Source organism: Sciurus carolinensis, chromosome 1 (genome assembly GCF_902686445.1).
Source record: "Sciurus carolinensis chromosome 1, mSciCar1.2, whole genome shotgun sequence".
Taxonomy (NCBI): domain Eukaryota; kingdom Metazoa; phylum Chordata; class Mammalia; order Rodentia; family Sciuridae; genus Sciurus; species Sciurus carolinensis.
This window is the reverse complement of record NC_062213.1, coordinates 178,525,272-178,549,892: the sequence shown is the minus strand read 5'-3', so window position 1 is coordinate 178,549,892 and position 24,621 is coordinate 178,525,272. Positions and strand designations below refer to the sequence as shown.

General features: G+C 39.3%; 1 protein-coding gene and 1 pseudogene across 10 annotated transcripts in view; one reads left to right on the top strand and one right to left on the bottom strand.

The window, feature by feature from the left end:
* Scmh1 (Scm polycomb group protein homolog 1) overlaps positions 1-24,406 on the bottom strand; it is a 271,052-nt gene extending 246,646 nt beyond the window's left edge. For 8 of the 10 annotated variants that reach the window (XM_047547868.1, XM_047547866.1, XM_047547875.1 and 5 more), the window contains exon 1: positions 24,191-24,324. The gene's annotated coding sequence lies outside the window, so the exon portion shown is untranslated. Of the gene's footprint in view, positions 1-23,248; positions 23,424-24,190 lie in introns of all 10 variants that reach the window. The other 2 variants (XM_047547861.1, XM_047547881.1) reach the window with 2 other exon arrangements.
* LOC124964370 (cyclin-A2-like) lies at positions 14,601-15,968 on the top strand (annotated as a pseudogene).
* Positions 24,407-24,621: the final 215 nt, after the last annotated feature.

Genomic DNA, 24,621 nt, shown 5'->3' with positions numbered 1-24,621 from the left:
ATAAAATATATACCCCATAGCCACACCCCCAGCTGCACCCCACCTGCCTCTAATTACCACTCAGTTAATCCCATCAGGGATTAATTCACTGATTAGGTTAAGACTCTCAAAACCCAATCATTTCTCCTCTGAACCTTCTATATCACCTCACACATGAGCTTTTGGAGGAACCTCATACCCAAACCATAACAATCATGATCAAGTTGGTTTTGCTTCAGGGATACAAGAATGTCTTAACATACACTAATCAACAAGCATAATACAGCACATAAATAGAATCACAGATAAAAAAATCACTTGATGATCCCAATAGATGCAGAAAAATCATTTGATGGAATTCAACATCCCTTCATGAAAATAGCCCTGAATAAACTAGATTTAGAAGGCTCATACCTCAACATAATAAAAGCTATACACGACAAACCCAGACCCAAAATCACACTGAATGGGGGAAAACTGAAAGCATTTCTTCTAGAACCAGGGAGACGTCAAGGGCACCCACTCTCATTCAATACAATACTTAAAATTTTAGCCAGAGCAATCAGGCAAGCAAAAGAAATAAAAGGGATACAACTAGAAAAAGATCCAATAATCCATGTTACAAACCCTAAAGACTTCACCAAGACTCTTAGAACTGATAAATTCAGCAAAGTAACAGGCTACAAAATCAACAATGAACCTGACAAGAATCAGGAAAATAATTCCATTCTCAATAGCCTAAAAATATGAACACCTAGGAATAAACCTAACAAAGGTGAAAGACCTCTTTAATGAAAATTATTCTTTATACTGAAAAAAAATATGGAAAAAAGACACAAGAAAATGGAATGTTTATGGATTTGGAGAATTAATATTGTTAAAATGACCATACGACCCAAGATGATTTATAGATTCAAGGAAATCCCATCAAAATGCCAATGATATTTTTTACAGAACCTGAAAAAAAAATCTTAAGATTCATATGGAAGCACAGAGACCCTGAACAGTTGAAATAATCCTGAGCAAAAGAGCAATGCTGAAAGCATCCCAATACCTAATTTTGAAATCCATGACAAAGCAATGCAACCAAAACATTGTGGTATTGGCATAAAAACAGACACATGGACCAAAAGAACATAGGACCCAGAAAGGAATCCACACATCTACAGCCAAGTGATTCTCAACTAGGATGCTAAAACATATGTTGAAGAAAAGACAGTTCCTTCAACAAATGGTGCTGGGAAAACTGGATATCCATATGCAGAAGACTAAAACTTGACCACTATCTTTCACTCGGTGAAAAATCAAATCAAAATGGACAAAGGCCTTAATGTAATGTCTGAAACTTTGAAACTACCAGAGGAAATCATAAAGGAAACACTTCAAGATGTTGGCTGAGGCAATCATTTCCAGAACTCCAATAACTTGGGAAATAAATGGAAAAATTGACAAATGGGATTATAACAAATTAAAACACTTCTGCACAGCAAAGGAAACAATCAGAGTGAAAAGACAACCTAAAGAATTGGAGAAAATCTGCTAGCTATTCATCTGACAGGTTAAAACACAGAATATATAAAGATTACAAAAATTAACAAAAGCATAAGTAATCCAATCAATAAATGGATAAATGAACAGAAACTTCTTAAGAGACAAAGTACATATGGCTAACAAATATGAAAAAAATGCTCAACATCTATAGCCATTAGGAATGCAAATCAAAAACTATACTGAGGGTCAGGCACAGTGGCGCATGCCCATAATCCCAGCCGCTCAGGAGGTTGAGGCAGGAGGAGTGTGAATTCAAAGCCAGCCTCAGCAATTTGGTGAGGTCCTAAGAAACTCGGAGAGAAACTGTCTCCAAATAAAATGTTTTTTTAAAAAAGTGGGGCTGGGGATGTGGCTCAGTGATTAAGTGCCCCTGGGTTCAATCCCCAGTACCAAAACAAACAAAAAACTATTGAGATTCCATCTCACCCAGTCAGAATGGCCATTTCCAAACAAACAAATAACAAAACAAAAACAAGACCCCTGCACCTAGGTAGGTGCCATCACTGGTTGGTTGCAGTCGCGGAGCAAGCTGGCGGGTGAGCCAGGCCGCCTACATGGTGGAGGCAGGCAGTGGGCAGCTATCCTGCCCACCAAGCAGGGCAAGGACAGACGTCATAACTGAGCGACCCGCCTGACCCTTGCACCTCTGTGGTGCCATCACTGGTTGGTCACAGTCGCCGAGCGAGCTGGCAGGCGAGTCAGGCTGCTTGCATCAGGGAGGTAGCAGGCAGGCATGCAACCCGCCTTCTTGTGGAGCTGGGTGGTGGGTAGCCAACCCACCCAACCACCAGGCAAAGACAGACGCCATCACTGAACAACCCCGCCCAAACACACCGAGTTCTCACCATCACAGAGTTAGCCAGAGGCTTCTTCATAGGCTGGTGCAGGCATTTTGAATTACCCCTGAGAGCATGGCCATCATCATTGGAAGGGCAACTCCCTTCCTGAGACACCTACAGGGGACTAGAGGACCTTTGACAAGACCCAGGAGCCAAGAAGGGGAGGTATTGAGAGATTCGGGACCAAACAAGCCACCAGGGAATATACCCCACCCGAAGGCCACCACCCCTAGAAGGCCAGCTTCCTAGTGGAGCACCACATTATCAAGTCCCTCCAAGACATCAGACTACTGAAGGCTAAGAGGTGAGTTATTGGAAATCTACAGAGACAATATTAGTAAATAGAGGAAGTCTGCAATATCCCAGAGTTTCATTATTGGAGGGGTAGATACCTGAACAATATGAGAAAACAAGGGAAGAAAATGTCCCAAACAAACCTAGATGGTATAGGAATATAATCCAATGACAGCATGGCAGAAGAAATGTCAGAAAGGGAGTTCAGAATGTACATAATTAAAATGATCAGGGAAGCAAATGAAGAGATGAAAGAGCAAATGCAGGCACTGAAGGATGAAATGAAAGGGCAGATGCAGGCATTGAATGATCGCACCAATCAACAGTTAAAAGAGCAAATACAGGAAGCAAAAGATCATTTCAATAAAGAGTTAGAGATATTGAAAAACAAACAAACAGAAATCCTTGAAATGAAGGAAACAATAAACCAAGTTAAAAACTCCATAGAAAGCATAACCAATAGGGTAGAACACCTGGAAGACAGAATCTCAGATATCAAAAACAAAATATTTAATCTTGAAAACAAAGTTGAACAAACAGAGAAGATGGTAAGAAATCATGAACAGAATCTACAAGAACTATGGGATATCATGAAAAGGTCAAATTTAAGAATCATTGGGACTGAGGAAGGCTTAGAGAAACAAACCAAAGAAATGAACAATCTATTCAATGAAATAATATCAGGAAATTTCCCAAATATGAAGAATGAAATGGAAAATCAAGTACAAGAGGCTTATAGGACTCCAAATATACAAAATTACAACAGACCCACACCAAGGCACATTATTATGAAAATACCTAACATACAAAATAAAGACAGAATTTTAAAGGCTGCGAAAGAAAAGAATCAAAACGTTCAGGGGGAAAAAAATACGGATATCAGCAGATTTTTCAATCCAGACCCTAAAAGCTAAAAGGGCCTGGAACAACATTTTTCAAGATCTGAAAGAAAACGGATGCCAACCAAGAATCTTATACCCAGCAAAACTTACCTTCAGATTTCACAACGAAATAAAATCCTTCCATGATAAACAAAAGCTAAAAGAATTTACAAAAACAAAGCCGGCATTACAGAACATTCTCAGCAAATATTACATGAGGAAGAGATGAAAAACAACGATGTAAATCAGCAAAGGGAGGAACTACCCTAAAGGAACAACCAAATAAAGGAGATAACAAGTCGTGTTGAAAAAAAGAAATGAGCCAAATGATCGGGAATACAAATCATATCACAATAATAACCCTGAATGTTAATGGCCTGAACTCATCAATCAAAAGACATAGACTGGCAGATTGGATTAAAAAGAAAGATCCAACAATTTGCTGCCTGCAAGAGATTCATCTCATAGAAAGAAACTCCCACAGACTAAAGATGAAAGGATGGGAAAAAACATACCATGCACATGGACTCAGCAAAAAAGCTGGAGTATCCATCCTCATATCAGATAATGTGGACTTCAAGACAAAGTTAGTCAGAAGGGATAAAGAAGGACATTTCATACTGCTTAAGGGAGTCATAAATCAGCAAGACATAACAATCATAAATATTTATGCCCCAAACAGTTGCTCATCCATATACATCAAACAAATCTTTCGCAATGCCAGAAATCGAATAGACCACAACACAATAATTCTAGGTGATTTTAACACACCTCTCTCACCACTGGACAGATCCTCCAAACAAAAATTGAACAAAGAAACCATAGATCTCAAAAACACAATCAATAAATTAGACTTAACAGACATTTATAGAACATACCATCCAACAAAGAGCAGATACACTTTCTTCTCAGCAGCATATGGATCCTTCTCTAAAATAGACCAGATATTATGCCACAAAGCTACTGTTAGCAAACACAAGAAGATTGAGATAATACCTTGTATTCTATCAGATCAAAATGGATTGAAATTAGAAATAAATGACAGAGTAAAAACCAGAAACTACTCCAACACTTGGAGATTAAATAATACGCTATTGAATGATGAATGGATAACAGAAGATATCAGGAAGGAAATTAAAAAATCTTAGAGGTAAATGAGAACAAAGAGAAAACATATTGAAATATCTGGGACACTATGAAAGCAGTTCTTAGAGGAAAATTAACTTCACGAGCACATTCAATAAAAGAAGAAAAACAATCAACAAATAAATGACCTAACACTACAGCTCAAAGACCTAGAAAAAGAAGAACAGAACAACACCAAAAGTAGTAGAAGACAGGAAATAGTTAAAAACAGAGCTGAAATCAACGAAATTGAAACAAAAGAAACAATAGAAAAAAATTGACAGAATAAAGAGTTGGTTCTTTGAAAAAATAAACAAAATTGATAAACCCTTAGCCACACTAACAGAGAAAAGAAGAGAGAAAAACCAAATTACTAAAATTCAGAATGAACAAGGAAATATCACAACAGACACAACTGAAATACAAAACATAATTAGAAGCTATTTTGAAAATCTATACTCCAACAAAACAGAAAATCTCAAAGACATCAGCAGGTTTCTAGAGACATATGAATTACCTAAACTGAACCAGGAGGACATACACAATTTAAATAGATCAATTTCAAGCAATGAAATAGACTAAGTCATCAAAAGTCTACCAACATAGAAAAGTCCAGGACCAGATGGGTTCTCAGCCAACTTCTACAAAACCTTTAAGAAGAACTCATTACAATACTTCTCAAGTATTTCATGAAATAGAAGAGGAGGGAACCCTCCCAAACTCATTCTATGAAGCCAATACCACCCTGATACCTAAACCAGACAGAGACACATCGAGGAAAGAAAATTTCAGACCAATATCCTTAATGAACATTGATGCAAAAATTCTCAATAAAATCTTAGCAAATCACATACAAAAATACATTAAAAAGATAGTGCACCACGATCAAGTGAGTTTTATCCCAGGGATGCAAGGTTAGTTCAACATCTGGAAATCAGTAAATGTCAATCACCATATCAACAGACTTAAAGTTAAGAATCACAAGATTATTTCGATAGATGCAGAAAAAGCATTTGATAAAATACAGCATCCCTTCATGCTCAAAACACTAGAAAAAAATAGGGATAGTGGGAACATTCCTTAACATTGTAAAGGCCAGCTTTGCTAAGCCCATGGCCAATATCATTCTAAATGGTGAAAAACTGAAAGCATTCCCCCTAAAAACTGGAACAAGGCAGGGATGCCCTCTTTCACCACTTCTATTCAACATTGTCCTTGAAACTCTAGCCAGAGCAATTAGACAAACCAAAGAAATTAAAAGGATACGAAAAGGAAAAGAAGAACTCAAACTATCCCTGTTCGCTGATGACATGATTATATATTTAGAGGAACCTGGAAATTCCACCAAAAAACTTTTAGAACTCATAAGTGAATTCAGTAAAGTAGCAGGATATAAGATTAATGCTCATAAATCCAATACATTTTTATACGTAAGTGATGAATCTTCAGAAAGAGAAGTTAGGAAAGTGACCCCATTAAAATAGTTTCAAAAAAAATAAAATACTTGGGGTCAATCTAACAAAAGAGGTGAAAAACCTCTGCAATAAGAACTACAGAACACTAAAGAAAGAAATTAAAGAAAACCTTAGAAGATGGAAAGATCTCCCATGTTCTTGGATAGGCAGAACTAATATTGTCAAAATGGCCATACTACCAAAAGTGCTCTACAGATTCAATGCAATTGCAATTAAATCCCAATGATGTACCTTACAGAAATAGAGCAAACAATCATGAAATTCATCTGGAAGAATAAGAAACCCAGAATAGCTAAAGCAATCCTTAGGAGGAACAATGAAACGGGGGGTATCGCAATACCAGAACTTCAACTACACTACAAAGCAATAGTAACAAAAACGGCATGGTATTGGCACCAAAATAGACAGGTAGATCAATGGTACAGAATAGAGGACATGGACACAAACCCAAATAAATACAATTTTCTCATACTAGACAAAGGGGCCAAAAATATGCAATGGAGAAAAGATAGCCTCTTCAACAAAGAAGAGTGCTGAGAAAACTGGAAATCCATATGCAACAGAATGAAATTAAACCCCTATCACTCACCCTGCATAAAACTCAACTAAAAATGGATCAAGGACCTTGATATCAGACCAGAGTCCCTGCATCTTTTTTTTTTAATTTATTTTTATTGTAAACAAATGGGATACATGTTGTTTCTGTTTGTACATGGAGTAAGAGCATACGACTTGCGTAATCATACATTTACATAGGGTAATGATGTTTGGTTCATTCTGTTATTGTTTCCTTCCCCCCAACCCCTCCCACCCCTCTTTTCCCTCTATACAGTCCCTCCTTCCTCCATTCTTGCCCCCCTCCTGCCCCCCATTATGTGTCATCATCCGCTTATCAGTGAGATCATTCGTCCTTTGGTTTTTTGAGATTGGCTTATCTCACTTACCATGATATTCTCTAACTGCATCTATTTGCCTGCAAATGCCATGATTTTATTATTCTTTACAGCTGTTATGGTATATATATATATATATATATACCATGGTGTGTGTATATATATATATATATATACCACTGTTTCTTTATCCATTCATCAATTGAGGGGCATCTAGGTTGGTTCCACAGTCTGGCTATTGTGAATTGAGCAGCTATGAACATTGTTGTGGCTGTATCTCTGTAGTATGCTGATTTTAAGTCCTTTGGGTATAGGCCAAGGAGTGGGAAAGCTGGGTCAAATGGTGGGTCCATTCCAAGTTTTCTAAGGAATCTCCACACTGCTTTCCAGAGTGGCTGCACTAATTTGCATCCCCACCAGCAATGTATGAGTGTACCTTTTTCCCCACATCCTCTCCAACACCTACTGTTGCTTGTATTCTTGATAATCGCCATTAAATTTGGGGTGAGATGGAATCTTAGGGTAGTTTTGATTTGCATTTCTCTTATTACTAAGATGGTGAACATTTTTTCATGTTTGTTGATTGCTTGTAGATCTTCTTCTGTGAAGCGTCTGTTCATATCCTTAGCCCATTTGTTGATTGGGTTATTTGTATTCTTCGTGTAGAGTTTTTTGAGTTCTTTATATATTCTGGAGATTACTGCTGTATCTGAAGTATGAGTGGCAAAGATTTCCTCCCTCTCTGTAGGCTCTCTCTTCACATTGTTTTTATTAGTTTCCTTTGCTGAGAGAAAGCTATTTAGTTGGAATCTATCCCAGTTGTTGATTCTTGCTTTTATTTCTTGTGCTATGGAAGTCCTGTTAAGGAAGTGTGATCCTAAGTCAACAAGGTGAAGATTTGGACCTACTTTTTCTTCTATTAGATGCACGGTCTCTGGTCTGATCTCAAGGTCCTTGATCCATTTTGAGTTGAGTTTTTTTGCAGGGTGAGTGATAGGGATTTAGCTTCATTCTGTTGCATATGGATTTCCAGTTTTCCCAGCACTCTTCTTTGTTGAAGAGGCTATCTTTTCTCCATTGCATATGTTTGGCCCCTTTGTCTAGTATGAGAAAATTGTATTTATTTGGGTTTGTGTCCATTTCCTCTATTCTGTACCATTGATCTACCTATTTTGGTGCCAATCCCATGCCATTTTTATTACTATTGCTTTGTAGTGTAGTTGAAGTTCTGGTATTGCGATACCCCCCGTTTCATTGTTCCTCCTAAGGATTGCTTTAGCTATTCTGGGTTTCTTATTCTTCCAGATGAATTTCATGATTGTTTGCTCTATTTCTGTAAGGTACATCATTGGGATTTTAATTGCAATTGCATTGAATCTATAGAGCACTTTTGGTAGTATGGCCATTTGGAAATATTAGTTCTGCCTATCCAAGAACATGGGAGATCTTTCCATCTTCTAAGGTCTTCCTCAATTTCTTTCTTCAATGTTTTATAGTTTTCCTTGTAGAGATCTTTTACCTCTTTGGTTAAATTGATTCCCAAGTATTTTTTTTTTTGAGGCTATTGCAAATGGGGTTGTTTTCCTCATTTCCCTTTCAGCTGTTTCATCGCTTGCGTATAAAAATGCTTTAGATTTATGCGTGTTGATTTTATAGCCTGCTATTTTGCTGAATTCATTGATGAGGTCTAGAAGTTTTCTGGAGGAGGATTTTGGATCCTCTAATTATAGAATCATGTCATCAGCAAATAGTGACAGCTTAAGTTCCTCCTTTCCTATTCGTATCCCTTTAATGTCTTTAGTCTGCCTAATTGCTCTGACTACAGTTTCGAGGACAATGTTGAATAGAAGTGGTGAAAGAGGACATCCCTGTCTTGTTCCTGTTTTCAAAGGGAATGGTTTCAGTTTTTCTCCATTAAGAATGATGTTGGCCATGGGCTTAGCATAAATCACCTTTAAAATGTTCAGGTATGTTCCTAATATCCCTATTTTTTTCTAGTGTTTAGAGAATGAAGGGGTGTTGTATTTTGTCGAACGCTTTTTCTGCATCAATTGAAATAACCATATGATTCTTATCCTTAACTCTATTGACATGATGGATTACGTTTATCGATTTATGGATGTTGAACCATCCTTGCATTCCAGGGATGAGCCCCACTTGATCGTGGTGCACAATTTCTTTAATATGCTTTTGGATATGGTTTGCCAATATTTTGTTAAGGATCTTTGCATCTATATTCATCAAGGATATTGGTCTAAAATTTTCTTTCCTTGTTGTGTCTTTGCCTGGTTTGGGTATGAGGGTGATATTAGCTTCATAGAATGAGTTTGGTAGGGTACCCTCCTTTTCTATTTCCTGGAATACTTTGAGAAGTATTGCAATGAGTTCTTCTTTGAAGGACTTGTAGAACTCGGCTGAGAATCCGTCTGGTCCTGGGCTTTTCTTGGATGGTAGGTTTTTAATGGCTTCTTCTATTTCATTGCTTGATATTGATCTGTTTAAATTGTGTATGTCCTCCTGGTTCAGTTTGGGAGGAGCATATGTCTCTAGAAATTTGTCAATGTCTTCGGTAGTTTCTATTTTGTTGGAACACAGATTTTCAAAGTAGCTTCTCATTATGTTCTGTATCTCAGTGGTGTCTGTCATGATATTTCCTTTTTCATCACAAATTTTGGTAATTTGAGTTTTCTCTCTCCTTCTCTTTGTTAGTGTGGCTAAGGGTTTGTCTCTTTTCTTTACTTTCTCAAAGAACCAACTTTTCGTTTTATCAATTTTTTGAATTGTTTCTTTTGTTTCAAATTCATTGATTTCAGCTCTGATTTTAATTATTTCCTGTCTTCTACTACTTTTGCTGTTATTCTGTTCTTCTTTTTCTAGGGTTTTGAGCTGTAATGTTAGAGTCATTTAGTTGTTGACTTTTCATTCTTTTCTGGAATGTGCTCCATGCAATTAATTTTCCTCTTAGTACTGCTTTCATAGTGTCCCAGAGATTTTGATATGTTGTATCGTCATTCTCATTGACCTCTAAGAATTTTTTTTAACTCCTCCCTGATGTTTTTTGTTATCCATGTTTCATTCAATAGCATATTATTTAGTCTCCAGGTGTTGGAGTAATATCTGTTTTTTATTTTGTCATTGATTTCTATTCTCAGTCCATTATGATCTGATAGAACACAAGGCAGTATCTCTATTTTTTTGCATTTTCTAAGGGCTGCTTTGTGGCATAACATATGGTCTATTTTCGAGAAGGTTCCATGTGCTGCTGAGAAGAAAGTGAATCTAGTCGTTGATGGATGGAATATTCTATATATGTCTATTAGGTCTAGGTTATTGATTGTGTTATTGAGTTCTATGGTTTCTTTGGTTGGTTTTTGTTTGGAAGCTCTATCTAGTAGTGACAGCGGTACATTAAAGTCACCCAGAATTATTGTGTTGTGGTCTATGTGATTCCTGAAATTGAGAAGGATTTGTTTGATGTACAGGGATGCACCATTGTTTGGGGCATAAATATTTACTATCGTTATGTCTTCCTGATTATGGTTCCCATAAGCAGTATGAAATGTCCTTCTTTATCCCTTCTGACTAACTTTGGCTTGAAGTCCACTTTATCTGATATAAGGATGGAAACTCCCGCTCTTTTACTGAGTCCATGTGCATTGTAAGTTTTTTCCTATCCTTTCACCTTTAGTCTTTGGATGTCTTTTTCTATGAGATGAGTCTCTTGCAGGCAGCATATTGTTGGGTCTTTCTTTTTAATCCATTCTGCCATTCTATGTCTTTTGATTGATGAGTTTAGGCCATTAATGTTCAGGGTTATTATTGAGATATGATTTGTATTCCCAGTCATTTGGCTTATTTTTGGTTTTTAAGTTGGCTTGGTTTCTCCTTTGAGTGTTTTTTCTCTAAGGTAGTTCCTCCCTTTGCTGACCTCCATTGTTGTTTTTCATTTCCTCCTCATGGAATATTTTGTCGAGAACATTCTGTAGCGCAGGCTTTCTATTTGTAAATTCTTTTTAACTTTTGTTTATCATGGAAGGATTTTATTTCATCTTCAAATCTGAAGGTTAGTTTTGCTGGGTATAGGATTCTTGGTTGGCAACCATGTTCTTTCAGAGCTTGAAATACGTTGTTCCAGGCCCTTCTAGCTTTTAGAGTCTAGGTTGAGAAGTTGGCTGCTATCCATATTGGTCTCCCCCTATATGTAATCTGATACTTTTCTCTTGCAGCCTTCAAAATCCTATCTTTATTTTGAATGTTAGGCATTTTCATTATAATGTGCCTTGGTGTGGTTCTGTTGTGATTTTGTGCATTTGGTGTTCTATAAGCCTCTTGCATTTGATTTTCCATTTCATTCTTCAGGTTTGGGAAATTTTCTAATATTATTTCATTGAATAGGTTGTTCATTCCTTTGGTTTGTAACTCTGTGCCTTCCTCAATCCCAATAATTCTTAAATTTGGTCTTTTCATGATGTCCCATAGTTCTTGGAGATTCTGTTCATGATTTCTTGCCATCTTCTCTGTTTGGGCAACTTTATTTTCAAGATTAAATATTTTTTCTTCATTGTCTGAGGTTCTGTCTTCCAAGTGATCTAGTCTTTTGGTGATGCTTTCCATTGAGTTTTTTATTTGGTTTATTGTTTCCTTCATTTTAAGGATTTCCGTTTGGTTTTTTTTTTTTTTTTTTTTTTTCTTTTTGAGAATCTCTATCTCTTTGTTGAAATGATCTTTGGCTTCCTGTGCTTGCTCTTTCAGCTTACTGTTATTATCATTCATTGCCTGCATTTGTTCTCTTATCTCATCCTTTGCTTCGCGAATCATCTTAATCATGTACAATCTGAAGTCCTTTTCTGACATTTCTTCTAATGTACTGTCATTGGATTCTATTAATATAGAATCTAGATTTGTTTGGATCATTTTCTTTCCTTGTTTTTTCATGTTGTTCATGTATCTTCCCCTCTAGCAGTGCAGATCTGGGGTATTGCACATTTCCCCCTATAGGCTTATAGTGGCCCTATAAGTTCCCAAAACCCTTTCTTTAAGGGGAGATCAATATTAGCAGTGCCCAATTCAGACACTATGCAATCCTAGACCAAATAGCCCGTATGAGGACAATAACAAAATTGTCATAATAAACAGAATGAGTTCAAATATTATCTTCAGTAAAACAAACAGATTTGTAATAAAGTCAGCAGTTTCAAATGGAGGACAAAGAGGATGCAGAGGGATGTAGAATGTGGCTGTTAATGGGATAAGAAAAGAATATACAGAAGTTCTAGATAATAGGGTGAGAGTGTAATCAAAAGAAATTGGATGTTAGCATGCAAAAAAGGGAGAAAGAGATTTGAGGGAATAGGTAAACAAAAGGAAAAGAGAGCAAGAAAAGTAAAGAAATAAAAACTTAAAATTTTTTCAATAAGGAGAAAAAAGAAAATCTACAGTATAACAGTCATATAGTAATGAAACCTCCCAGAGTTCAGTAGCCTGATGCGTGAGAGGTACCTGACAATGAGCTTCAAGCCTCCAGCAGGCATCTCAGGATGGGTTTTGCCCCACCTAAAGATCGGAGCTCCGGCTTCGAGGATTATCCAAGATGGCTGCTCTGGCTTCCAAATGTGTTGGCAAATGGGGAGCTGCAGCTCAGGGTGTGGCCGTGGTCAGTAGGAGGTCATGGAGGCGGAATGTGGTTGGTCAGGCAGGGGTCCTGGAGGTCGGGTGTGTTTGGTGTGGTTGCGGGATCCTGGAGGCCGATTGCAATCAGTCGGTCTGGGGTCCCAGTGATAGGGCACAGTCAGTTGGTCTGGGGGTCCTAGTGGCAGGGAACAGTCAGTCGATGTGAGGGCCCCAGAGGCAGGGAGTGATCGGTCGGGCTGAGGGATCCTGGAGACGGGGCTCAGTCAGTCCAGCCATGAGTTCTACGGGGCCTGGCTGTTGCCTCAAAATGGCGGCAGCCACTGTGTAATCAAACCTGCAGGTACTGTAACAGTGAACTTCCAGGCAACAGCAGGCAGCTAGTGCTCCACTGGTGGTCGGCGATCAGTTTGTTAACTATTGTCGGACGATCGGGAGGTGAACCTTGTGCGTTGGGTAATGGATATGTGTAAGGCAGGCGATGGACAGGCAAGAGGCAGGCCAAATCCCTGCATCTTATAGAAGAAAAAGTAGGTCCAAATCTTCAACTTGTTGGCTTAGGATCAGACTTTCTTAACAGGACTCCCATAGCACAAGAAATAAAAGCAAGAATCAACAACTGGGATAGATTCCAACTAAATAGCTTTCTCTCAGCAAAGGAAACTATCAACAATGTGAAGAGAGAGCCTACAGAGTGGGAGGAAATCTTTGCCACTCATACTTCAGATACAGCAGTAATCTCCAGAATATATAAAGAACTCAAAAAACTCTACACGAAGAATACAAATAACCCAATCAACAAATGGGCTAAGGATATGAACAGACGCTTCACAGAAGAAGATCTACAAGCAATCAACAAACATATGAAAAAATGTTCACCATCTTAGTAATAAGAGAAATGCAAATCAAAACTACCCTAAGATTCCATCTCACCCCAATTAGAATGGCAATTATCAAGAATACAAGCAACAATAGGTGTTGGAGAGGATGTGGGAAAAAAGGTACACTCATACATTGCTGGTGGGGATGCAAATTAGTGCAGCAATGTGGATATTCCTTAGAAAACTTGGAATGGACCCACCATTTGACCCAGCTTTCCCACTTCTCGACCTATACCCAAAGGACTTAAAATCAGCATACTATAGAGATACAGCCACAACAATGTTCATAGCTGCTCAATTCACAATAGCCAGACTGTGGAACCAACCTAGATGCCCCTCAATTGATGAATGGATAAAGAGACTGTGGTATATATATATACCATGGAATATTATTCAACCATAAAGAATAATAAAATTATGGCATTTGCAAGCAAATGGATGCAGTTGGAGAATATCATGCTAAGTGAGATAAGCCAATCTCAAGAAACCAAAGGACGAATGATCTCACTGATAAGCGGATTATGACACATATAGGGGGTGGGAAGGGGGCAAGAATGGAGGAAGGAAGGACTGTATAGAGGGAAAAGAGGGGTGGGGGGAGAAAAAAATAACAGAATTAAAACTATTACCCTAGGTAAATGTATGATTACCCAAATGGTATGCCTCTACTTCATGTACAAACAGAGAAACAAGATGTATCCCATTTCTTTACAATAAAAATGAATTTAAAAAAAACTAATGCTGGCAAGGATGTGGAGAAAAAAGAACCCTTATATGCTACTGGTGGGGATGTAAATTGGTACAGTCACACTGAAAAACAGAATGGAAGTTCCTCAAAAAACTAAAAGTTTACTACCATGTGATTCAGTTATACCACTCCTGGGTATATACCCAAAGCAATCAAAATCTGCATATAATAGATACCTGCATACCTATGTTTACTGTGGCACTATTCACAATAGCCAAAATATGCCATCAGTCTAGGTGTTGACAGATGAACAGATTTTTAAAAATATAGTAGGTTAAATAAATGTAGTATTATCATACAAAGAGAATGAAATCAGAGGCTGCTGGCTGCATCTCTGGAGTCCATGCTTCTGCACGTGGCAGCACCTACACCACCCTGGCAATACCCTGCATCCTGCGCTGGCCCAAGTCGGTAAGTGCCCGGCAGTCAGTTGGGCTGACTGCTGCAGCGTCCCAGAGGATGCTCAGCACTGCCTGAGCTGCAGCTGAGTGGGCTCCAGGAGGACTAGGAGAACATCGACCTGGAGAAAGTTACCAACCTGCAGCCAGCAGCGGACCCAAGTCACACTCGTGGTACCAAAGGCAGCGGGTAGAGGCCCAAGATGCACGGGGTGGTACCCATGAAGGATCGTCCTGTAAATGATGAGCATGTCACTGCAGTTCCTCCTTGGAAAGCAAACAGTAAACAGCCTGCATTCACCATTCACATGGATGAAACAGAAGAGGAGACTCAAAAGAGGCCATTTGAATCTAAAAGAACAATGTGAGGATGTCCTGGCTTTTAATACAGCTGCTACTTTACCTGGACCAAGAAAACCCCTGGTGCCTCTGGATTATCCAATGGATGGTAGTTTTGAGTTGCCACACACTATGGACTTGTCGATTGTATTAGAAGATGAAATTCAGTGTAAATGAAGCAGCACACTACCACAAGGATATTCACACATAGCTTAGGGAAATGGAGATTAAATATAAGCCTAGAGTGGGCTACATGATGAAGCAGCCAAACATCACTAACAGTATGCAGGTTATCCTTGAGGACTGGCTGTTTGAACTGGGAGAGCAATATAAACTACAGAATGACACCCTGCATTTGGCTGTGAACTATATTGACAGGTTCCTCTTGTCCATGTCGGTGCTAAGAGGGAAGTTTCAGTTTGTGGGCACTGCCACCATGCAGCTAGTCTCAAAATCTGAAGAAATATACCCCCCAGAAGTAACAGAGTTTGTGTACATTACCACATGATAATGAAGAAACAAGTCCTGAGAATAGAGCACCTAGTTTTGAAAGTCCTCGCTTTTGACTTACCTGCCCAAACAATAAATCAATTTTTAACCCAATACTGAACATTTGAAGCCTGCAAACTGCAAAGCTGAAAGTTGAGCAAAGTTTTGGGGAGACTTAAGTTTGATAGATGCTGACCAGTATCTGAAATATCTATCATCAGTTATTGCTGGAGCAGCCTTTCACTTAGCACCCTACACAGTCACAGGCCAATGCTGGCCTGAATCAGTGGTACAGAAGAAGATTGGATACACCCTGGAAAGCCTCAAGCCCTGTCTGGTGGACCTCAGAGTTCCACAGCATGCACAGCAGAACATAAGGAAAAAGTACAAGTATTCAAAGTATCATGAAGTTTCTCTCCTCAACCCACCAGAGACACTGAATATGTAATGTGGAAAATAACCTGTTTTCCAAGATGTAAATCACTCAAAGTAAATGGTGTACAGTTTTATCTTAGGTTTTAATTTCATAATCATTGCTGAACATAGAAGTTATGGTCAAAGAAATTATGGTATCTATTACCTTTTTAATGGTTTTAATTTATATAGCTTTGTACATGTATCTATCCTAGATAGTTGACTAATTTTAAGTGGTTTTGTTAAAGTATTAATGATGCTAATTGTCAGGATAATAATAATAAATTGACTTGGAAATCTTTGACTTGGTTAAAAAAAAAAGAGTGAAATCATGTCATTTGCAGAAAAATGAGTGGAACTGTAAGGCATCATATTAAGCAAAATAACCCAGACACAGAAAGACAAGTATCACATGTTTTGTCTTATATATGGAAACTTATAAAGATTTAAAAAAAAATAAGATGAAGGTAGAAGAGGGACTATAAGGGAAAGGGAAGAATACTGGGGAAAGGGGGAAAGCAAATGAGGATAGTAGGGAGAGTGGAAATAATCAAAGCATAGTATTTACATGCAAGGAAATGACACACTGAAATTCATTAACCCATTAATTTGTACAATTAACATGCATTAATAATTATAAGATTAAAAAACAAAATAAAATTATAGCATTCATCTTTGTTACAGTGTTTGGCAGCAATTAGACCTCAATAACTATCTGTTGAATGAATGAACAAATGAAAACTTGAATAAACACAAAGAAATTAGACAATGTTTTTAAACTCTTCTATTCCCTTAATGTGAAATTATGATCCTGTTAGAATTATGCCTGTTAGAGTTCATAAATTTTTTATCTCCCAAAACCATTAATTTTTGAAGAAATAAATTAATATAGTTTGGAGATTTTTATTGTCCCTTGAAAACTAAAGACACATCAGGGCACAACAAAATGTGGACTGTAGGGGCTGGGGAGATAGCTCAGTTGGTAGAGTGCTTGCCTCTCAAGCACAAAGCCCTGGGTTCAATCCCCAGCACCACAAAAAAAAAAAAAAATGGACTGGAAGTCTAAAGTTCTAAATCATCTGACCTCTTCTTAAATATCTTCAAAAACAAGTACTCTGGATCATGTTTTCTATTATACTTAATAAGGACACAGTGGCTAAAACAGCCTTATTTCCATCATGTTTGAATGTCACAGATGAAAAATACACTCATAAGCATGAGTGTAAAGCAATTATAATAAATAAGAAAGTATTTGGAAATGAGCCCATAAGTCAATGAGCAACAGGCATCATAGTTAAAATGAATATACATACATAGATTTTCATTTTTAAAAAGAAAAATCATACTATTTACAGTAAATACAAAGGCAAAAATAATGCAGCAGTCTTCGCATGCTTCAAATTTTAAGAAAATTAATTCATGATGACTTGTAGGAGAAACAGCAAGAGGTTCAAACAGCACATGGTTTTAAAAAGGAGGTCAAAATAGACCATGAATTATTCTAGACAACACCCAAAATCTATAGGGAGAAGACCTGAATTTGAGGAGTTGACACTTACTCTTTGCAGGTGGACACATCATTTACTCCATCTGCACCTCAGTTTCTTAGCAGAAAATAAGGTTTTCAGTGACATCGCATCCTACCTAAAAAGATTACTATACATTTCAAATTATATAGGAAAATGTATGTGACATTATTCTTTAATACTCTGTTCCTGTAATTATCTATCCTTTCCCACCCTCCATATCCCCGTTGTTACATGCCTATACTTTCCCTGCAACTCCTAGGCATAACCAGATATTAACTTCTCAGAGAGGGATACTGTATTAGTTTGCTAAGGTTGCTATTAACAAATACCACAGACTGTGCAGCTTAAACAAAACAAACTTTTCTCTCAGTTCTGAAGGCTGTAAGTTCAAGATCAATATGTCGGTAGAGTTGATTTCTTTTGAGGTCACTCTCATAGGCTTATAAATAGTTGTATTCTCCCTCTATCTCCACATGGGTTTCCCTCTGTATATGTCTGTGTCCTAATCTCTTCTTACAAGGATTCCATTTATATAGGATTAAGGCCTATCCTTGACTTCACTTTACCTTAAATATTTCTTTAAGGGCCATATCACATTCTGAAAAACTGGGGGTTAGAACTTCACCATATGAATTTTGGGGAGATATAATTCAGCCCATAACAGATATGTAGATATGCTACCACATAACATCACCATTACTATGATACCTACTATACTGCAATATAATTATCATTTTTGACTCCCTGAATAGGCTGTGAATGCTTGCACAGCACTGAATATTTCCTGTTTTTCTGTCTTCCAAGTGTCTATGCAGAACATATGTTCAAAATAATGCTCCAATAAACTGCTGATAATTGTATCTATAATACTTTCTACCAAGAAACTATTAGAATTGATCTATCTTGTGAAAACCTACTAAACAGAGTTTATAATATTCCAAGGATTTAAGAAAAAGGACGGATTTTTCATTCTTATTCCCAAAGCAGTGTGTCCAAATTCCTATGCTTTCTATCTTATCCTCTATCCTCATATTACCTATGTTGAACTTTCCTCAGGCAATGAATTTGGAGACTTTATATAATCATTCCAGAAATCAGTGACTTTTTCCTCTACCTCTGAATTTATACATATTTATGCACTTAGGTAGCATTTAACTTGTTATTGTTTAAGAGCTAGTTATCTTACCTTCCTCTACTAGATAGTGAGTTTCCTGAGAAAAAGGACTATGTCTTATTCCTCTCTGAGTGATCAACAATAACCACCATATGAACTCTTGAATTTTCTCTAAACCAAAAGCGGCCCTCAGGAAGAGAAATTTTCTTAAACAAACAAGGAGGTGAAGTAGAAAAAGTGGAAAAAGGGTTGGGTACAATTTGGGACACAATGACTTTGCCAGACTTCTTCACGCATAGCTATTTGTGAACCTGTGTATAGGCAGCTCTCTCTCTCTCTCTCTCTCTCTCTCTCTCTCTCTCTCTCTCTCTCTCTCTCTCTCTCTTAATTGGAGGGATGTAGTAGAATGAGTTGCATCCATTGCATCTATTTAAAAGGGATTCAGAGCAAGCAAGTAATATGCTCTTCAGTACTCTGGAAGGAGACTGGCTTCAACTTAAGGCCAGGACACACAAATAACAACCGGTAAAATGGTTAACAATGTAGGAAACAGGAGACTGAAAGAACAAATGGAAAAGTCTGAGATAGAGCAAATAAGAACAGTTGGAAAAGAGGAAGAGGAAGCCAGAAAAGCACAAGAATAACCGTTTAGAAAATGACAGATGACTGGAGAGGCTAGAACAAAGATAATAGGTGATAAGACTTGCTGGGTTTATTTAGCCGTAAAGTTATCAAAATAAATAGTTCTAGAAAATGCGTGATGGCTACAGTAAGCATTAAGGCTTTGACAAAGGTCTCGGTTACAGACAGGGAGGTAGGGATCCAACATGACAGTTCCTAACATGTAGAGGACCAATATTATTTCAATGACTTTACACATGCCATCTTGCTTAAACCTAACAGCTATAATTACCCTCATTTTGTAAACAAGAGAACTGAAGATGTGAAAATCAAAGTGATCTGTCTATAGTTCTACAGTCAATTTTTGGTGACACTGAGGAACCCAGGCTTCTTTTCAACTCCAAATAAGTAAGGTAAAGTGAAAAAGAAATCAGAGCATTTTGGTCATTTTCTATTGATGAGATCCAGTACATTTCTTAACTCCACTAAGCTACCAAAACAAGGTTACTGTAATGATTAAACTATAGCTTCAAAACAAATACTAGTGGTTACTTAAAATTTTTTAAACTAAAATTGGCCTACATAGTAACTTATTTTCAAATGTGGAATTTCTTATTTGGTCTCCTTCAAACAAGAATCTGAAGTTCTGAATTGACTATAAATTTTACACATAGTAAACTGAGGTAGGGAGAGAGGATGTACAACCTTTGGTCCCTAGTACACCTAGAGCCAATCCAAACTTCATAGTTTCATGTCTGCAATATAATGAATGGCCCCTGACATCTCTCTAGCTACATATCACACTACTGACTTACATAAATATAATACTCAAACTTGTGGCAGCTATTAATTATTAACATACACTATACTTGACTTTACTCTGCATCCCTAACAAAATTCTTGGTCTACTGAAATTCATTCTCCAAGGACCAAACAAAATTCATCTTTAATGTAACCTTGTTTCCAAATGTTGAGAAACGATGGCTTTCTCCTCTGAACTTTTAAATCATTCTGCTTTTACCTCCCTTAGAGTACATACTATATTGTGCCTTATAATTTAGGTAAGCATGAAAAAATTTCATTTTTTCTGGCAAAGCATAAGCCCCTTATAACTAGATGGAAGGGAACCAACATTATTTGCATCTATAAAATGCCTGTTGCTCTTCTTGTAAGTATATATTTTTTCATGTAATTTTTGTGACACCCTATGAAAAAGGAATTTGCTTTTTACAGATAAGGACCTTGAAGCTCACAGAGGTTTAACAATTCACTTTCAGTCATAAGGCCAGTAAGTGACAGAGTCTACATCTGAATCCTAATCTTTCTAACTCTAAAGCCTTGGCTCTTTCTGATATACTCTGCCCAGTGACGATGGGTAGATCCTTAATGATTTATCTGTTTCCTGTCCACCCACTAATCATCAGAGGAAAACCCTTTTGTCATTATATATTAGCAGAAAAAATTTGATATGAGGTATTTGCCCTCCTGCTTTTCAAGACTAAGAACAAACTCTTCAGAGTAAAAATGATTAATATGAATCCTGAATAAAGATGAAGAGATAAGAACTCTGCTTGAAGGAAAAAAAAAAAAACAGTCAAAAACCATTACTTTTCCACTCATGTTTAAAAACTCCTCCTCCTTTGAGGTTTGCACCATCTGGCTATAGCAGTCTTCACCCCACCTCCTCATCTGTCATCTATCACCCTCCTGATTAAGCCCTATTTTTACTGCACCTGGGTCACAATCTTCCTCTCTTCCCCACATCCCATGATCCTAAATCACTTCACTATCCACACATGATGGCTTCAGTATATACCAGTCTCAGAGTTCCTTGCTATATTCAGCTTCGCTGACCTTCATTTCTACTGTATTTCAGCTATCCACACACAGAGACCTAGCTGTCACCTAGAAGAGCTCCACATCAGACAACTTAACTCGAATTAACTTAAAAAAAATTTTAAACTCCATGTTTTATAGTTGTTCATGGACCTTTATTTTTATTTATTTATGTGTGGTGCTGAGAATCAAACCCAGTGCCTCACACATGCTAGGTAAGCGCTCTGCCACTGAGCTACAACCCCTAAACCCATCCATGTTAATAATAATAAATTAATATTTCTTTTTCTGACTACAATACCCAGCTTACTTCCATTAAATTCACTAACTCAAGCACTCACAAAATCTACATGTCCAAAACAACTCATCATATACTGTTTGCTATCTCAGTTAATAATACCACTATCCACTTGATTGCCCAAGCTAAAAACCTAAGCACCACCCTAGACTTCTTATTCTCTCACATGCACATCCAATCACACAGCCTCAGATTTTCTCAAATTCATCCTTTTCTCTTCATCCCTATGGCCACTTTTTAAAAATGCTACATCAACCATGTCTTATTTTAAAAATATCACCCATTGAATTAAATTCAAGATACTTATGCATACAAGGCCCACGTGGCATGGCTTCTGCCTGTATTGCCAGCCTCACAATTTACCACTTCTATGTTTACTATTATATTCTTATCAGTCCCAAAATGCTGTGGTTCATTATGCAAGCCATTGCTTTTCTCACACTGATTCCTCTGCTCAAGTTGTTTTCTGTTTGAAGCATATTTTCTACTCATCTTTGCCTGCCTTTCTCCTACTTATCATTTAAGATTTGGGTCAAGTATCATCTCTTCCCAAAATGTTCCCTCAACCTCTAGACTAGCCTAAAAGCACTCATTTTGGGTTAATCACAGCATCATATGCATAGCTCTTATTTTTTATTCTAAAGGGACCAATTTAAGGATCTAACTTGCCAGCTCCACAAAGATTAGAAATGTCCCTTGTTCATTTTTGTATGCTCAGTTAAGCACAGCACATAGCATAGTGCTGGACATATTATTATACATAATAAGTATATAAATGTAAAAGTTAGAATATCCTATGCTTAAATTTTCAGGAGAATGTTCACACCAGTGCTTTCTCACTGGTTAGTATCTCCTAACTTTAATTCCAAGTTCTTTGAAGGTTAACAGTCTTTTCTGGATCTGCAGAGTTCTGTAGAGAATGGCACTATACAAAAATTTACCCAACTTACATAAAAGGGAAACACATTTGCACAAACATACTAGAAATCAAAACTTGACGTATGTGCTGCAAACTTCAAAACCACTGACCAATAAAAACGAAGATATAAGAACAAAGATAAAGAAGCAATTCTGACTATTGGTATGTGCTTATCTCAGTTATAAAAACAGTGAAACTTTGCTTAGAACTTGAACAGGGTCCCAGACACAAGATTTTATCTACAAGGCCATCACATCTCTGCTGGGCTTCAGAAATTATTAATTTGCAGAGTTGTTTAAGCAGGGGTTTAGGAAGTTGGTGAAAGAAACCTTTTAAAAAAAAAAAAATAACCCCACTTACCACCAAAGTTAAGTGATTTTTAAAAAGCAAGTTAAAAATAACGCTGTTAAGTGAGCAACAAAAAAGTGTTCTTTTTCATAGCAATTTGGGGCCTTCTGCTGGCAGTTAGAGATAGAGCAAAGAGTTCAGTGTAATAAAGCATTTTCCTCTCCAACCAAATATTAAGTTGTAGTTTGGCACCGAACTAGGTCTCAATCTCCTTCAGAGTAAAAATAATAAGCTCTTCTTTTTGCATGGCACATTACAGTTTAAAATCCTTGCATATACATTAGCTTGTTTGACAAAGCATTCAGACGCTTTTTAAAGGAGGGGGAATGTGAAAATTTCCGTGAAACAGATCTCGGCTCCTCAGAACAATCACTATTAGATGGCTATTTTTTTTTTTTTTCTTTTTTCAAGTTCAAAACACAGCACAGAAATGAGGAAGGGAGAGTACTTTTTATTAAAGCAGGTCAATCCTTGAGGCCAAAGAGCTTCCTGTAGAAACTCAACTAGGTTTCGACTCTTAGGTCACATCAAGATCTTGTTTGAAAAGAAATGATTAAGAGGGTGGATCAGAGACCACTGTGTAGGGGAGATGACTGAAGGAACTAGAATTATCAAAGAGAAGCCAAATCTCAGGGGACGTGATTATTACCTTCAGATATCTTAACAGCTGGTCATAAGGGACAAGAACTAGGAAGAATGGGAGGCAGGCGTTTCTGTCAAGCTATAACCAGATCCGTCCAGGTACAGAATGGGTTTCCCGGGGAGCAGATTCGCTTTCCATCAATGGAAGAGCTGTCCAAGTACGTCCAATTTCTAGGGTACACCTGGGGGTTTTGAAAGATACTTTGTCATGGGGATGGGAGAAAGGGAACTGGGATGACTTTTAGTTTCCTTCCTGTTTGGAGAAGTTCTGGGGTTCGTCAACCCCTTTCCCTGCTGCGCCCACGTGTCCAGCCCTCCAGGGCTGCTGGCTGGCCTCTGTGCCAGCTGCTCCCGCCCCGGTCTGAGGTTTGAAACCTGCCCTCCTGGCCAGTCTGGCGGGGTTCCGGGCAGAGGCAGGTGACACACGTGAGTTGTCACAGCCTGGAGGACTGTAGCTGACAGTTCCAGGCCTTCGCGCCCTGGACCCTGGGTCTTCGCCCGCCCGGGGACCAGGGACCGGCCGCCAGCACCGCAGGCATTGTCACCTCCGGCGTCTGGGCAGCCCTACTGACCCTCGCAGACAGACATCACGCCGACTCCCGCCCTTCCCCGCCCGCCCCGGCGCGGTCGGCCTGGACAGGGCGACAGCGCACCCGCCGCCCTGTGCAGCCGACCCTCTGCAGGGCCCCTGTCCTTGGCTGTCGCTCGCCCGGGCCGCCGGCCGGACCCTGGGCCCGGACGCACACGCAGTGCGGGCCGCCGGGCTCGCTGCCGGGCTGACACGGCCGGGGCAGGGCCGCGGACACGCAGGCCGCCGCGACAGACCGACGCGCGGTCGGGGCCGGGAGGGGCGGGCGCAGCGGCCGCGCAGGTCCGCCGCCGGCCTCTGGTAGCCCGCAGCCCCTCAGGGCGCGGGCTCGGCGGGCGGCAGGAGCCGCGAGGGGCTTACCTGCGGGCGCGGCGGCGCGGGGCGCGGGGCGGCTCACTCCCTTCCCGCCGCCATGTTTCCGCTGCGCAGGGAGCGAGCGAGGACGCGGGAAGGGGGCGGGCGGGCGGCTCCGGAGAGCGGCTGGCGGGCGGCGGGGGGCTCCACCGAGGCGGCGGCGGCGGCCGAGGGGGCGGAGGCGGGGGCTCCCCAGCCCCGCCCCGCCCCGCCCGCGCCTCCCGCCGCGAGGTGGCGCGCGCCTTGGTCGTTGGGCTCGCGCTGGCGGGCGGGCGGGCGAGGCTGCGAGGCGCGCGGGGAGGTCCGCGGAGGGAGCGACCCCGTCCGGCCACCCCGCGCCTCCCGCCCGCGGCCCTGCAGGCGCCCGACCTGCGGTCCAGTTGGCGTCTCACGCACCGGTAAACTGGCGCGCCCAGAGGGCTGGGGTTCGAATCCCG